The sequence below is a fragment of the Sciurus carolinensis genome, chromosome 17 (genome assembly GCF_902686445.1).
Source record: "Sciurus carolinensis chromosome 17, mSciCar1.2, whole genome shotgun sequence".
In the NCBI taxonomy this organism is placed as follows: domain Eukaryota; kingdom Metazoa; phylum Chordata; class Mammalia; order Rodentia; family Sciuridae; genus Sciurus; species Sciurus carolinensis.
In genome coordinates, this window is record NC_062229.1 from 27,421,478 (window position 1) to 27,438,646 (window position 17,169).

Below are 17,169 nucleotides of genomic sequence, written 5' to 3' on the forward strand. Positions count from 1 at the left end.
TGTGAGGCACTGGGTTCAATTCTCAGAACTGCATATAAATTAGTTAATTAAAGGATCCATCAACAACTAAAAAAAAAATTCAACAACTTAAAAAAAAATTAAAAAAAAAACCAAAAAACAAGGGCCTTGTGGACCACTGTAAAGACTTTGGTTTTTCCATGAATGAAATGGGGAGCCACTGTTTACTTTAGATTATAACTATAGAAAATGCAGAAACATATAAAAGTAGAGAATGATATTCTGACCTCTTGTATACCTGTCACCCTGCTTCAGTAGCTGTCAAGTCGTTGCTGTGGTTTGGATGTTATATGTCCTCCTAAAGGCTGTGTTAGAGGCTTGCTCCTCAGTGTAGTGGTGGACCTTTAAGAGGTGGAGCCTCGTTGGAGATTCTTAGGCTGTCAGGGTCACTGCCCTGGGGAGGGATTCAGATGGTTCTCAGGGGTTGTCATAAAAGCCTGCCCCTGACCCCACCCAGCTCTCTGGCTTTCTGCTTGTGATCACTTACTCCTACACTCACTCCCACCATTACCATCCACCATGATGAGATGCAGCTGAGAGGGCCCTCACCAGAACTGAGCCGATGCTGGCACCATGCCCTTGGACCTCTGAGACTGTGAGCTAAGTAAACCTATCTTCTTCCTAAGTAGGCTGTCTCTGGTATTTCATTATAGTAAGTAAATACTGTTAAGGATGCACTTGAGTAGTCCGGCTGTATGGCCCATGCAGCAGACATTTGTCACATGAGGTGGCCTCCTTGGTCTTCTGAACAGTCTTCCCCTGTTTTAGGCAGTTCCTGCACCAGCAGGCCTTCTTACTGAGGTAAAAGCCATAACTTGTTTTCCCAGCTTCCCTAGGAACACCAATATGCGCCTGAGCTCCAACTCTCAAATGAACCCCCACTTCAATTCAGAATCCACATTTTGGCAAAGATGGTTGAGGCATAGCACCATTAGTACTGCTGGAGTTCACTCTGCACTGTCCATGGCACAACCTGTGGGGTCTTTCCCCACTGGATGAGATCTGGCTAGGTGGCTTACCTGCCTGACTCTTGGACTCTCTTGAAGATTCTATCATCTTGTAATCCTGAACCAGCCAGTGAGGATTGTATGGTCTGCTGCTGAGAAGGCTGTAAGATCTAGAAATTCACTTCAGGAGTCTTCCAAGCAACAGGCACTGGAGGGTGAAGTTGAGCAGCTGAGAGTGTTCCTAATGGCCTGCTTGCAACTCTGCTGACATCTGGACTAAAGGTGTGCTGCAAGAAATGCTTTCATGTCACATGGACAAAGGGATCTGAAGACCCAGGGAGATAGGAATGTCAACGAGGATTTATCATGTGCCTCACCCTCATTCATCATGTGTTGTTGGAGGGCTCAGAGCACACTTTTGCCCGACTTTGAGGAATGTGTTGATAAGAAATGCTGACAACTTTGACATGTGCTATGATGGCCAAGGGTGTGGGTGGAAGCCTCTGCCTTTGAAATGCCTCCCTGTACTCAGGGATCAGGGTGAGATCTTAGAGGTGGCAGAGGCCAACCGGTAACTCATAGTGCCAAAGGCAAGATGGGTATGGCTACTGCAAGAGGCAGCAGGGCTGGAATGGGGGGTAATCAGACCTACCTTAGAGATGCTTGGAGGTTGCTAATAAATCCTTGACTTTTCTTTTCTCTTCTTTTCTTTTCTTTTCTCTCTCTTCTTTTCTTTTCTTAAGTGAGGGTTGAACCCAGGACCTTGCACATGTAGGTGAGTGCTCTACCACAGAGCTACGACCCCAGCCCTTTTGTTTTAATGTTATTTTTTTATTTCCAGGGTCTCACTAAGTTTCCCAGGCTGACCTCAAACTTGCCATCCTCCGTTCATGGCTGTAATACCTTACTCATTTTCATGGAACCTACTCAACACTGCTTCTGTCCTAAGCTCTCATCTGATAGCAGAAGTGAAGCAAGTCTAGTTAATGATGGCAGATTAAATACACACATTTCTTTTGCTTCCTCCTGAAACCTCACTACAATTCATGTAGAGGAATCAAAAGAAAAAATATCTAATATGAACTACCTGGAATTACTAACTAACAACATACTGTGGACTTTGGAAAGCAAGTGATTTGTGAAGAGCAGCTGAGTACCCGAGAAAGCAACCCTCAGCATCAACGGAAACCCAGGTGCAACCCTTGCATTGCTGAGAACCCCCAGAACAGATCCAGAGTCGGCAGCACCAGACTCTGAAAATGCAGAAGGCTGAAAACAGGAGGACTGGTTTTAAGCTACCTTAAGAAGCAGTTAGGGCTGGGGAGATAGCTCAGCTGGTAGAGTGCTTACCTCGCAAGCAGAAGGCCCTGAGTTCAATCCCCAGTACCGCAAAAAAAAAAAAAAGAAGAAGCAGTTAGACACAACAAACACCAGTACCACCTGGGCAGAAGCGAAAGATTTAGATTCTGGAGAAGACAAAGTAGAGAGCTCTTGACTGAAGGACACTCAGCAGGGCTGATGGTGAGGATACCATGTGAAAGCTGGGTGATCACAAGCAACTCCAGGTCCTAAGTGGAGAGCTCCCGTTCCCACTCGGTTCCCAGAAGGCTGGCAACCCAGCTACGCCCTCCAGACAGGGAAGTGAAATCGACTGATCTGACAGCCCAAGAGGAAAAACAAAGACAGCAATATCTGAGTGACCTTTAAAACACAACCTGGCCAGATCATCCTACAGTGAAGCTGTCCATTTAAGGAGTCCCTTCACATATGTTGAGTTTTTGATGAATGTTTTGGTCCTCCACTATTAAAAATAATTGAAAAGACAACTTAGACAAGGTAATGTACAAATATCAACCATAAAATAATGTAGTCAAAGCATAACTCTCAAAGGTGACAAGAGAATAATGAATTGGTTTGGGACCCTGAGAAGGAAGGAGCTACTCAGCAGCAGTGTGTCTTACATGCTCCCCAAGAGAAGATGTCCCTGACCCCCAGCCTAGCAACAGAGGCAGCCCAGAAAGATTCATTTCTCCTGCAAGTCGAACAGGAATATGTCCATCAACTCCAGGCCAGCACCACCAGCAAGGGGGATTAGTCAGAAGCTCCCAACAATAAGTAGCCAGGAGAAGTGCTCTCCTTTCACACTGGACTAGAGACTTAGTTCTCCCACCGTGAGACAGCGGGCAGGCTTGCCCAAGGAAACCTCTCTTGGCATCAGGCAGCACCAGCAGGAGCCATTGTGAGCCACAGTACCATCAGATAAACCAAGTGATGGAAGTAACATTACACAGGTTCTGACAGTTAAATTCTTCTGAGTCTTAGCCCACAAGAATAGACCAGGACCTGCATTCTAAACTTAAACAAGATGACTACCTCTTACAACAAAAAAAAACCAAAACAACCTAAGTACCAGAATTTCCTAACATGATGACTGAAATGTCCAGGATGCAATTGAAAACCACCCATTATACCAAGGACTAGGAACACCGCAATTTGAACATGGAAGAATCAACTAATGCCAACACCAAGATGAATCATATGTTGGAATTATCTGGAAAGGATTTTAAAGCAGAGGTCATAAAAGACTTCAATAATTTAAAAATTCTCCAAAAATAAAAATTTAAAAATAGAAAATCTTGGCAAATAGAAGTTATATAGAAGAGTCCAATGGAAATGATAGAACTGAAAAATACAACAGAAATAAAAACTTCCTGGATGGCCTCAGTAGAAGAGGGGAGGTGACAGAGGATAAAATCATTGCAATGAAGGACAGAACAATAGATTTCCCAATCTGAAAGAAAGAAAATTTCACCAGAAAGAAAATACAGTGAAAATATATAGATGTGAATAGAGTCTTAGGGATCCATGAGACAGTAGTAAAATCCGATATTCGTATCATTGTAATCCAAGAAAGAGAGGAGAAAGAGAGTGTGGCTAAAAGATTAATCGAAGTAGAAATGCCTGAAAACCTCCAAGATTTAAGACACAATTCAGTAGATTGAGGAAGCTGAGCAAACCTCTGAACTCATAAATTCATAACAAAACATACCATAATTAAACTTCTAAAAGCTAAAGACAAATTTAAAAATCTGTATTTTTTTGTACCAGGGATTGAATCCAAGGACTCTTTTTCAATGAGTCACATTCCCAGTCCTTTTTTATATTTTATTTAGAGAAAGGCACTTGCTGAGTTGCTTAGGGTCTCACTAAGTTGCTGAGGCTGGCTTTGAACTTGCAATCCTTCTGCCTCAGTCTTCTGAACTGCTGGGATTATAGGCATGCATCACCATACCTGGCAACAAATAAAAATCTTGAAAGCAAGTTAAGCAATACCTTAACCATGGGGTGGGAGAGGAGTTAGAATTTGCCAAATCAAAGGAAAACAGATTTCTCGTCTGCAACTATGTAAGGCAGAAGAAAGTGGCACAACATTTTTCAAAGACTGAAAGAATTTTCAGTCATGGCTTCTATATCCAATAAAACTATCTTTCAGGAATAAAGATGAAATAATCCAAGGGAATTAACAAGAAAACTCCAGGAACTGATAAATGAGTTATCAAGGTCAGATGATGGATGTAAGACCAACACAAAAATCAATTACATTTCTTATTAACAGTGTGTAGAAACTGAAATTTAAAACAATATCATTTATTGTCACTCCAAAGAAAATTTAAAATCAGGCATAAAAGTGACAAAACATAGGATCTATATGCCAAAAATTTTAAAATGTTGATGAAAGAAATCATAGAAGATCTAAATAGAAAGGTATACAATATTCATTGGAAGACTCAACAGAGTAAAGAAATCAATTTTTCCAAATTGAAGTACAAATTTAATTCAATGCCCATTACAATTATCAGAAAATTTTGTTATTGTTTTTATGATATTGCAGATATCAAACCAGGGCCTTGTGCATGCTAGGCAAATGCTCTGCTGCTGAGCTACATCCCCAGTTCTTGTTATTTTTTTGAGACAGAGTCTTGCTAAGTTTCCCAGCTGGACTCAAACTTGAGATAGCCCTGCCTCTGCCTCCCAAGTAGCTGAGATTATAGGCATGCACCACACCTGACCAGCAAAGTTCTTAATCAGCATAGGTAAGCTTATTCTATATATGGAAAGGCACAGGCCCTGTAATCGTTACAATAATCCTAACAAAGAAGAATAAAGTAGGAGGAATCACTCTACCTGATATCAATTCTTCCTATATAGCTATAGTGATTAAGATTGCACGGTTTTGGCGTAGGTTAGACACAGATCAATGGGACCCAGAAGTAGATTTAAATATGCTCAACTAAACTTGACAAAGGTGCAGAAGCAGTTTAATGGAGGAAGGACAGCCTTTACAACAAATGGTGCTAGAGAAACTATAGACCCAAACAAACAGACTTTAATACTAGATCTCACACTGCATACAAAAATGCACTCAAGTTGGAACATAAACTTGAGATGTAAAATATCTAAAAACAATCTTGAGAAAGAAGAACAAAGTTGGGGATCTCACACTTTCTCATTTCAAGACTTCCTACAAAGTTACAGTAATCAAAACAGTATGGTACGAGTATGCAGACAGACACATGGACCAATGAAATGAAATGGAATAGACTGAAAAGGAATGGAATCAAATAGAAAGCCCCTAAATAAGGCCTCACATGTATGATCAAATGATTTTCAACAAGGATGCCAAGATCATCTAAATATTCATCCATGGATGAATACATAAAATGCAGTATATACAAACACTGGAATATTATTCAGCCTTCAAAAGGAAGAAGATACTGACACATGTTACCACCTAGGTGAAACTTGAGTGCATTAGGCTCAGTGAAATAATCCAGTCATAAAAGGACAAATATTATATGATACAATATTATATGAGGTGAATTCACAGAGACAGAAAGTAGAACTGTGGTTGGCAGGGCCTGGGATGGGAATGGGATGGGAAATTAGTGTTTAGCAAGCATGAAATTTCAGTTTGGAATGACAAAAACATTCGGGAGCTGGATGGTGGTGAAGGCTGCAGAACAGTGTCTGTGCACCTACAGCCACGGAAGGGAACACTCAGTCACGGTTAAAACAAGCAGGCGTGTGTGTTAACCACAGCTACACACACACACACACACACACACACACACACACAGCAGTCTGGACAGGGTCTGACTCAGAGGATGAAATAAATGAGCATATTTTTTAAAAAGTGCAAAACTTGATACTATAAAGCTTTTAGAAAAAAAAAACACAGGATCCAACTACTATGTTTAACTATAATGCTCCAATTTAAAAAAAGAAAGTTAATACATGATAAAAAACAACACAGGAGAGTATCTTTTTAAAATTTTATTTGTTCTTTTTTTAGGTATACATGACAGTAGAGTGTATTTTGACATATACATACATGGAGTCTAACTTTCCATTCTCGTGGTTGTACATGGTGTGGAGTTACACTGGTCATGTCGTCATATGTGAACATAGGAAAGTTATGTCCCATTCATTCCACTGTCTTTCCTATTCCCATCCCCCGTCTCTTCCCCTTTGTCTAATCCAAGGAACTTCTATACTCTTCTGCCATTCCTGTTGTGTGTTAGCATCTGCAATTAACCTACAGTTTGTTTGGGGGGATTGACTTATTTCACTTAGAGTGATAATCTCCAGATTCACCCATTTACCAGCAAAAGTCATAAAGTCATTCTTTCTTTTTTGGAGTGGGGAGTACCAGGATTGAACTCAGGGGCACTTGACCACTGAACCACATCCCCAGCCCTACCAGGATTGAACTCAGGGGCACTTGACCACTGAACCAAATCCCCAGCCCTATTTTGAATTTTATTTAGAGACAGGATCTCACTGAATTGCTTAGCACCTCACTTTTGCTGAGGCTGGCTTTGAACTCTCAATCCTCCCACCTCAGCCTCCCAAGTCACTGGGATTATAGGTGTGCACCACTGTGTCTGGTTAAGGCATTCTTTTTTTTTTTTTTGGCTGAATAATATTCCATTGTGTATACATACCACATTTTCTTTATCCATTCATTTGTTGAAGGGCATCTAGGTTGGTTCCATAGTTTTGTTATTGTGAATTGAGCTGCTATAAACATTGATGTGGCTGAGTCACTATAGTATGCTGTTTTTAAGTCCTTTGGGTATAAACCTAGGAGTGGGATAATTGGGTCAAATGGTGGTTCCATTCCAAGTTTTCTGAGGAATCTCACAGGAGAGTATCTTCAACATTTAGGGATAAGGACAGAATACTCAGACTCAACACCCAAGTGTGACATACAAAAGGGAAGTTTGATAAAACCTCACCCATATTTTAGCTATTAGAAATAATGCTACAGTAAGCTTGGGAAAAGAGGTATCTCTTTGGCATAATGATTTCATCTCCTTTGGATGTTTACCCAAAACTGGAAATGCGATCTTATGGTAGTTCTATTTTCAGTTTTTGAGGAATCTCCATGCTGGTTTCCATAGCAACTGTGCTCATTTACAACCCCACCAACAATGTAGGAGAGTTCCCTTTTCCCCACATCCTTGCCAGCATTTGTTGTTTTGGGTTTTTTGATGATAGCTATTCTAACTGGGGTGAGGTGATAGCGCATGAGGATTATGATTTGCATTTTCCTGATGATTAGTGAAATTGAGTGTTTTTTTCACATACCTCTTGACCATTTGCACATCTCTTTTGATAACTGTCTGTTTAGTTCTTTGGCTCATTTTTAAATCAGGGTTGTGTGTGTGTGTGTGTGTATGTGTGTGTGTTCAGCTTTTTTAGTTTTTTATATATTCTGGATGTCGATCCCTTGTCAGATGTACCATTTGCAAAAATTCCCCTCATTCTGCAGGTTGTCTTTTCATTCTGTTGATTTTTCTCTTTGCTGTGCAGAAGTTCCTGGATTTATATAATCCCATTTATCTATTTTTACCTTTGTTGCCTGTGTTTTGGGGGTCCTATCTAAAAAAAAATCATTGCCTTCAAGATCATGTCTTAAAGTGTGGAAAGGAACTGCTTAAAGCCAGGATTTAAGAATGTTTCCCAGATTGAAAGAGCTCACCAAGTATCTAGCTTAATGGATGAGAAAAAAAAAATCCATACCAAATTCAGCATTATGAAGGTTCACAATAAACCTGGAGACTAAGCAAAGACTGAAAATTTCCAAGGGGAAAAAATAGGTCAAAACTCAGGATAGGATTGGGGTGAAGGGACAGGCCAACATATAGGATCCACAACCAAAATGACATTAGAGCTTCTCGACAGGAACACTGGCATCTACAATGCAAAGGGAAAATAATTTCCGGCCTAGAATTCTATACCCAGGAAAACTCATTTCAGCGTCAGCCAAAGACTAAAGGCCTAAGAACCAGGAACTGATGGGCAAGGGTAGGAGGAGATGTTCCAGCTATAGCAGAGATTGAACTTGTGCTTTTGCTACTTTTTTGTTCTATCTGGGTCTGCAGTGAATTAGATGATGCCCTCCCATGTTGGTGAGAATGGATTTTCTTTCTTCAGTCCACCAACTCAATTCTTCTGGAAACACCCTCACAGACACCAGAAGTCATGATTCACCAGCAATCAGGGCATCCCTTAGCTCAGTCAAGATGGCAACTAAAATTAACATCTGGGTAAGATTTAAGTATTTATCTTTTTATTTGTTCTTTTTCAGATATTCATGATAGTAGAATGTATTTTGACATATTATACATACATGGAGTATAACTTCCCATTATTTTGATTGTACATGATATGGAATTACACTTCATGCATTCATATATGAACATAGGAATGTTATGTCCAATTTGTTTCACTGTTTTCTATCCTATCTATTCCTATCCCCCCTCGCTTCCTTTCATTCCCCTTTGTCTGATCCACTGAACTTCTATTCTTCCCTCCCCACACACCCTTATTGTGAATTAGCATCCACATATCAGAGGAAATATTTGACATGGTGTTTTGGGATTGATTTATTTCACTTAGTATGATATTCTCCAGTTCCATCCATTTATTGGCAAATGCCATAATTTCGTTCTTCTTTATGACTGAATAATATTCCATTGTGTATATATAACATGTGGGAAACCATCCTTATCTAGCAAAATCAAATGGTTCCCTGTCTAGTTTCCCTAAGAAAATGGCTCCCCCAACTCCACCCTATCCTGTCCATCACAGAAGAAGCTCCTCCCAGTCTTGCCCCCTTTACCTGTCTGTCTATAAATAAAAGAGAGTTGGGCTACTCCAGGTTATTAGAGGCCAGAGCTGTTATGGCCAGACCCATCATGCCCCCTCTCATTTAAATAGTATTGGCTCTTGTGTGTTTATCGAGTAGACAAGTTTTGGGGTAGAGTGATATACAGCCAACACCATCCTCAGGCAGTTAATCCTTTTTTCATCCTCGCAGGATGTGGTTGAGAGGTCCCCCACATTTGGCACCTGAACAATGACTGTTCAACAGGATTTTAGAAGAAAGATTAAAGGTAAGGTATTAGCCCATTTCCCGTGGGAAGTGCGCACATGTGAATAAGTTTAGTAGTAAGAAAGGAAAGGGAATTTAATTGTGTGACATTAAGCCTGGGGAATTCATTCTCTACAGAGAGAGAAATAAAAATAAATTTATTCAGCTATATTCAATACGTAGCCAGAGTGAAAATTCAGTAGAAAGAATGCAACTCCTACAGTTCTTGAAATGTGAATGGAGACCTGGTCGCTTTAAATACTGCAGACTCACTCAATCAGGCAGGTCTGCCTTTGTCCCTGTGACCGTATGAGACTGAGACCTAACTTGGCTTAGAGAGGTGCAAAAGTTTAGAATCCTGAGAAGAAACCATCCTAATCAGGAATTCAGGGGAAATCTCTAACTTAAGAAGGGGAAATTACTCAGCAAGTTTGCTAGTTTAAATATGTGTGTTCCCACCTCAGCTTCCAGTCCTCCAGAAACAGCATGGATTCTGCTCCCTGGCAGGAAGGACGGAAGCCTACAGAGCATGGCTGCTCCCTGCTCAGGCAGAGTCCCTCGGGGCCACGCCTCTTGATGAGAGGAGAAATAACATGGGGATTGGAAGCACAATGGCAGGCTATGGGAATTTAGTTTGGGCTGTAATAGAAACTTGCTTTTATTTATTGCTCAATTTATGGACTTTGGGAGATTTAATCACCAGACTTAGAAATGCCATTGAGAACTTTAAGAGTCAGAAATATTCATCCTATAGGACCTCTTTGTCTTCTGGACACATATTTTAAAAGTTTTTAGTAGTTAACCTTAAGTAGTTTCCCATGGACAAAGAGATACTGAAGGGTGGGGGCAAAGTTTCTATCAGAGGACCAGAAGGCATTCAGATGTGGAGGAAGATGCACTAGCATGGAATCTCTGTGATTTACCTTTGAATCTCCTGCTCCAGTGCCCGGTCTGGCTCCTAGGGAAGAACTTAAAGTCACAAAGTCGAGAATTCCTACCACTGTTAATATGACAGAGAAGGAATTATACCCCATTTTTGAGCAAAATAGTTCTCAAAATTCTGAGGGAACAAAAAGAACTCATGTGTCTATTCCTTTTACAACATTAAGGGTGTTAAAATCTGCATGCTCTATGTATGGAGCAAACACGACATTCGTACTAAGCCTCTTACAATCAATATGTAATGAGGCCCTACCACCTAAGGACTGACTCCTGCTAGCTAGCCCCTGCCTTTCCAAAGGTGAGTATTTAACATGGAAATCTAATTGGATAGAGCATTGGTCAGATCAGGCAGAAATTAATAAACTGAATGGAATTAAGATTACCTTGAATATGCTTACCGGCTCAGGACAATTTTCTGATTTGGGACAATTGACTTATGATTTGCAAACTTATGCTCAAATAAGTGCATGTGCACAAAGAGCATGGAGAGAATTACCTGCCCAGGGAGAGAAAACTCTAGACCCTTGCCAAATTTGACAGAAACCAGAGGAAAATTTTTCAGACTTTGTGTCTTGAGCAGCAATCCATGTACTCTGTTATCTGAAATTCCAGCTGCTTCTTGGTTTACTATGTTAGATTTTTAAAAATGCCTTTTTCTGTGTACCCTAGACTCTCAATCACAATATCTGTTTGCCTGTGAGGAGCCAGATAGTGGATTTCAACTAACCTGGACAGTGTTGCCTCAAGGATTTGGAGATAGCCCTCACCTGTTTGGACAAACCCTAGCCAAGGACTTAACAAAATTCAGAGATAAAACATTTATAATTGTTCTACAATATGTAGATGGCATCCTTTATGTGCTACCACACTGGAGAAATGTCAAGGCCGTTACAGAGGCTTCCTAGGGATAACAGGATACCGTAGGCCTGGGGTTCCTGGGTATAGGGAATTAGCTAAGCCTCTTTATAGTAGCCTCTTTGAAAAACTCTATACCAAGGAGCAACTGCCCTGATATGAGAACCAAAACATACTAAAGGCTTTTAAAATATCAAAAAAGGGCCTTACAAGTCCCTGTTCTCAGCTTACCTAAGGAACAAGATTTAACTTGTTTGTCACTGAGAGGAAAATAACCCTAAAAATATTCACCCAAAACTGCTAGATAGGCAGCCATGGACAAATCAGGTCAATAGCCATTGGCATATCTCAGTAAGGAGCTTAGCATAGTAGCTTCATTCTCAAAAGTAATGGAAAATAAAGTCTCATAATTTTCTCTGACATTCAAACCTGTCCTGAAAATAAGAAATGATCAAAATGCCCTTGGCATCAAGTTTTTGCTGGAACCACTAACCTCTCTCTCTTAGCTCCTTACAGATCTCTGTGAGGGCTTACATTGAAATGTAAATGGAGAAGTCCACAGGCTCAGTAGGAGACAAGTCTCAAACCAAGAGGGGGTGGGGAAAAGGAAAAAGTATCTTTTACCTGAACTCCAACTAATCTAAACTAAAAAGTAAATTATATGGTGCTTTACTAAATTAATTAACAGCTGTGTCATTTTTCCAGGACTCTTCTTTTTGTTTCCTTAAATTCTATATATTTTGAACTCATGACTTTTTTGATCAGTCCTATTTTTTATTCAACTAGAGTTTTTGAACGTCTGTTACATTGCAATGGAGATTCACCTATAAAAAGCTATAAGGCCTTTGCTTTTGTGTTATGTATAGATCAGGTTATCTGTCTATGTACGTGCATCTAAATATCATGTACATAATATTAAAATTGATAAATAATGAGTGCTTATGAATTAAAATTTAAAAATGTATCCAAATACCTTTAATTCATGTGATTTTAAAAGGTTCAATTTAAATTGGGTAAACAAATGAAAGTAAAATGTCTTTAAAATTACTTAACACAAAAGTCTCTAGGTGGTCAAACTAATAAAATGTTGCTGTCTATAAAAGGTCTAATATTAATTGTTTCTAGAACTTTTCTTCAACAGGTAAGAGATGACAAATGCTGTTCAAATACATATCTTGGTTTTTACAGTAAATTAGATTTGACATATATGGGATTACTCAAATGTGTTTGTTAGAGACATCTGATTAATTTACAAAAGTTAAAATGCTAACTGTTAAATGACATCAAGTACTCTTAACTCTTTAAATTCCAACAGGTAACATACTTAAACATTATTGGGGTTTTCATAGATTGGTATATATAAAGGGTTTAAAATTACTTTGTGTCGGGGCTGGGGAGATAGCTCAGTTGGCAAAGTGCTTGCCTTGCACACACAAGGCCATGGGTTCAATTCCCAGCACCACCAAAAAAAAAAAAAAATTACTTTGTGTCATCACTAAAAAACAATATTACTAAGAATTAAGTCCTAACAGGTACAATTCTATATACAAAGGGATTCAAAATTTCAACTGTGTTTCAGTTAGAGTACTATAAATAACATAAAATTTTTTATCTTATTAAAATGGAGTAATTTATCTAAATTCAAAAATTTCATGAGTTGTTTCAGAATGTCAACAAAAACAGGGTCAAGAGATAGGAAAGAGAAAAATAAAAGTTTCTAGGTATGGAAATATATTTAGTAGAAGGAAAAAAATGCTTCTGGGTAGGAAAGTCTTTGTGTGATGAAATACATGAGGGTCTAAGAAAGTACTAAGAAAGTCTGTGTGTAAATAAAGGGCAATATCAACAAGTTTGTGTGTAACTAAGTTGGTTATATGTATGTGAGACAATCAATTAAAGCTATTTAAGGTTTTTCCTAAGGTCAAATACTAATGTACCAACATAAACCAAAGTTTAATCCAAATGACAAGGATTTCTTTAAAACACTAATTTACTCTTAACATTGTGTCTGTTACGTTTTATTCTTTAGAAAAATTAGTCCTAAAAATTAGGATTTGTACAATTATGATTAAATAACAACTGTTAAGAGTATTGTACTATGTTACAAAGTCTAAATTTTTCTTTAAAAAACTAAACTTAGTTAATATAAAAACATCAAGATAATTGTGCTATTACTCTTCTTTGTATATTAAATATGTTCATATCTTCCAGGTATAAAAGTCTTTAAAGCAGAAAATTTATCAAGCTGCTGTTCTCCAAACTAAACTTGTCTGTAAACTTATAAGAATGGTAAATTTTATTGGGGATTTATTTATAACATTTAATGTTCTATAACAGGACCTGTTATCAATAAGCTATATGTAAAATTTTATGTTATGGGATAAAAATGTAAATGCATTTCTAAAAGTTAGTGAGAGCCTGATTTGTTTGAAGGTTAATATCATGAAACATGAAAACGTTGTGCCATTTTGCTATATGAAAGGAAAGTTAAAAGCCTCTCTTTGATTCATGTTTTAGATGTAATGTCGTATTGTGTTGACTGATGTTCATGTAGACTCAGGAAACAATGTATGTAAACTGTGAAATGTAAAGTTATATTCAAAAGATTGTTTTTTTGTTGTAAAATTACTGTGATATCAAACAGGGGATATAATGTATAGCTCAGTCAAAATTCAAGATAGCTATTACACAAACTAAATATGTTTTTACTATTGTTAATTCCACTTTGTATTGTAAACATTACATTTTCCTTGTAAACTCTATAACAGTTGCCTGATTAATGTTTTGCAGAAGTACTGCTTCAAGAACAACCTAAATTAATTTGAGATAATAAGACATCACCTATAGGACAGATAAGATAATATAAACCCAATTAAATAAAAGGTGGTAAGTAACTATAAAGTTATAGACATTGAAGTTAAAGCCCAGTACTCTTACTTTATGACTGGTGAGACGACTTGCTAGATGTTTAAGATCAAACTTAGAGATCGAGACTAACATAAAGGGGCCAAGAAAACAAGTATTTGGCTCTTGCCCTAGAATCAGCCTGAATCCAGGGAACAAGAGAACTTCTCTAAGAAGCTTTGCAACTCTTGGCCACATAACCTCCCGATCAGGGAAATTAATGAGACCACTGGAGGATGAAAAGCCAATCAGTGCACCTGCTGCAGAGGAGGGTCATTGGAAAAGAAAGACATCCCTGATGCTTCCAAGGGAAGCCACCTCATTAAGGAGACCCTACCTAGCAAATGGCACTAAAGGAGCTAAGAAGTTGCTCTCGAGTTCCCCATGAGCACCTCTGTGGGAACTCAGCTGATTCTTAACAGACAGTAACAGGTCAATTCAACCAGCTTGATCTTAAATACCTAGCAAAACAGTTAAAAGCAAAACATAGCCATTCTTGGGTTTAAAAAAGAAACAATAGTTAAATATAACTTGAGATGTACGCTTGTGTTAGCCCTCTAGAATAAGTAAAGACTGGAGGCTATGAAAGAGAGAATACCCAACATGTTATTTCTCTTTGTCTAGTTGCTTTTGCAGTATTAGGCTGTCCATTACAGATCAAAACTGATAATGCTCCAGCTTATACTAGTTCTTCTTTTCAATAGTTTTGCCACCAATTTTGTATTGAACACAAAAGAGGTATTCCTCATAATCCTCAAGGTCAAGTTATTGTAGAATGAGCACATTTATCTATTAAGCTACAATTACAAAAACAAAAAGGGGGAGATAAGACCCTGCAAAATAACCTTAATCATGCTTTGTTTGTTTTAAACTTTTTAAATTGTGATTCTGAAGGTCACACGGTAGCCGAGAGACATATGTCTTCTGCTGTGACAGGTCCGTGGGATCTAGTTTGTTAGAAAGATTTACAGACAGGACCGTGGAAAGGACCAGATGCAGTAATAGTGGGGGGAGAGGCCGTGCTTCTCTCTTTTCAGAGGGAGCATTCCGCCCTATTTGAGTACCTGAACATGCCATCAAGCATGAAGGACCTGGAGCCAAGTTTCAAATGGTTGAAAACCGATCCAGAGACATTCGCCCTGACCTTCAGGGAGAACAGGAAGTCAATGAGGAGAAGGAAGATGAAGAACCAAGTGAACCAAACACTCCAAATGCCATCATGGGGACAAACGAGGAATCTGATTTAACAGGATGAAAGGATGATTGGACAACAAGGAGAAGTTAGATCACAGTGTTTGTAGCCATGTTAGCTCTATTGAACTGTAAGTTTGCCATATCCTCAGAACCAAGAGCCAGGTCCTCAGAGCAGCTCTCAGAACCAAGATCCGGAGTCTCAAAATAACTGCCCATCATTTGCATTTTAAATAATATTAAAAAGGGGGAGATGTGGGAAACCATCCTTATCTAGCAAAATCAAATGGTTCCCTGTCTAGTTTCCCTGAGAAAATGGCTCCCCCAACTCCACCCTATCCTGTCCATCACAGAAGAAGCTCCTCCCAATCTTGCCCCCTTTACCTGTCTATCTATAAATAAAAGAGAGTTGGGCTACTCCAGGTTATTGTTATTAGAGGCCAGAGCTGGTATGGCCAGACCCATCATGCCCCCTCTCATTTAAATAGTATTGGCTCTTGTGTGTTTATCGAGTAGACAAGTTTTTGGGTAATTAAGTGGCATGCAGCCAACACCATCCTCCGGCAGTTAACCCTTTTCTCATCCACTCGGGACGTGGCTGAGAGGCCCCCCCCCACAATAACACATTTATTTTAAACATTCATCTGTTTAAGGGCACCTAGGTTGGTTCCATAGCTTAGCTATTTTAAGTATTTATCTTAATGAGTTTCTTTTTTCCTCCTCCCTTTTCCCTTTTGATTTATAAAGGGTTTGGTTGGTGGTGCTCACATTTAAATAGAGTCCATGTGTTTCAAAACACAAAAACAGGATCACAGTTGAGCTAGAATAGGAGCAGTTATTGCCAGCAGATTCTGGGTTTGGAGATAGATGCAGTCAGCAATGAGAAATTACACTGTCCCCTTTTGGGGAGAAGATGCATTTCTATGAGGAAGAATATTCATCAAGAGTCTGTGTGTGTGTGTGTGTATGTGTTGTTCCTGTTGTATGGAAGAGGATTTTGCTGCTGCTGGGCAGTAAAAGGCTAGAGGGTGGTTTCATGTTTGTGACATGGCACCCAACAGGTTGGGACAGCCTTGTTCTTATTGGGAATGAACTGCACTGTGAGTTCCACCTGTCCAAAGAGGAAGTCATCACTTGCTTTCCCAGCCTGCCTTGCAGCTAGGGTATAAACATGTGAGCCAGATCTGCCGATTGACACTCCCATGTGGGACTTGGATTCAGATGGGAGGAAATGAAAGCAGCAGCACTAGTCAGACCCCAGCTCTGTGGGGAGCAGAGGGTGTTAGTTTGGGGCACGTTAAGACAGCCTCCTGTGTACAACCTACAGTGCCATTAGTTCCCAGCAGGTGTGGCAGCTAAACCTCCCTGGGGCAAGTCCTGCAGGGTAGTTTGAATTTGTTCTTGGCCATGGAACCCCAGAGATTAAGTCTCTGGTTCTCCTAAGATTTAATTAATGCCTTCCATCAAGTTGTTTTCTGCTTAAATCTGCTAAGGGGCTCTATCATTTGAAAACAATATCCCTGGTTCTCCTGAATGCTACGGTGAGCCCAGTTCTGTGCTGAGTGGAGGGGACGTAGCATTGTGCAGAATGTGGCCTTGGTGCCTGACGAACCTGAGTTCAAGTCCTGGCTCCATTGCTTTTAGTGGCTTTTAGAAAGTATAGTGGCCTATGCTTTCTGAGGTCCTCAGACACCCCAGGAGGTTGTGGGGTAAGGGGTCACTGTAAAGTGTTCCCACTCTGTGACAGCTGTGGTCTTTGGCAGAGGCCCCCAGGATGCATGAAGATTGGTTTGGCCACAGGGTTTTCCAGAGAGTGTCTCAGCTGGACTCAGGCAAGGGCGAGAAGACAGGCTCCAGAAGTGGTCCAGCCCA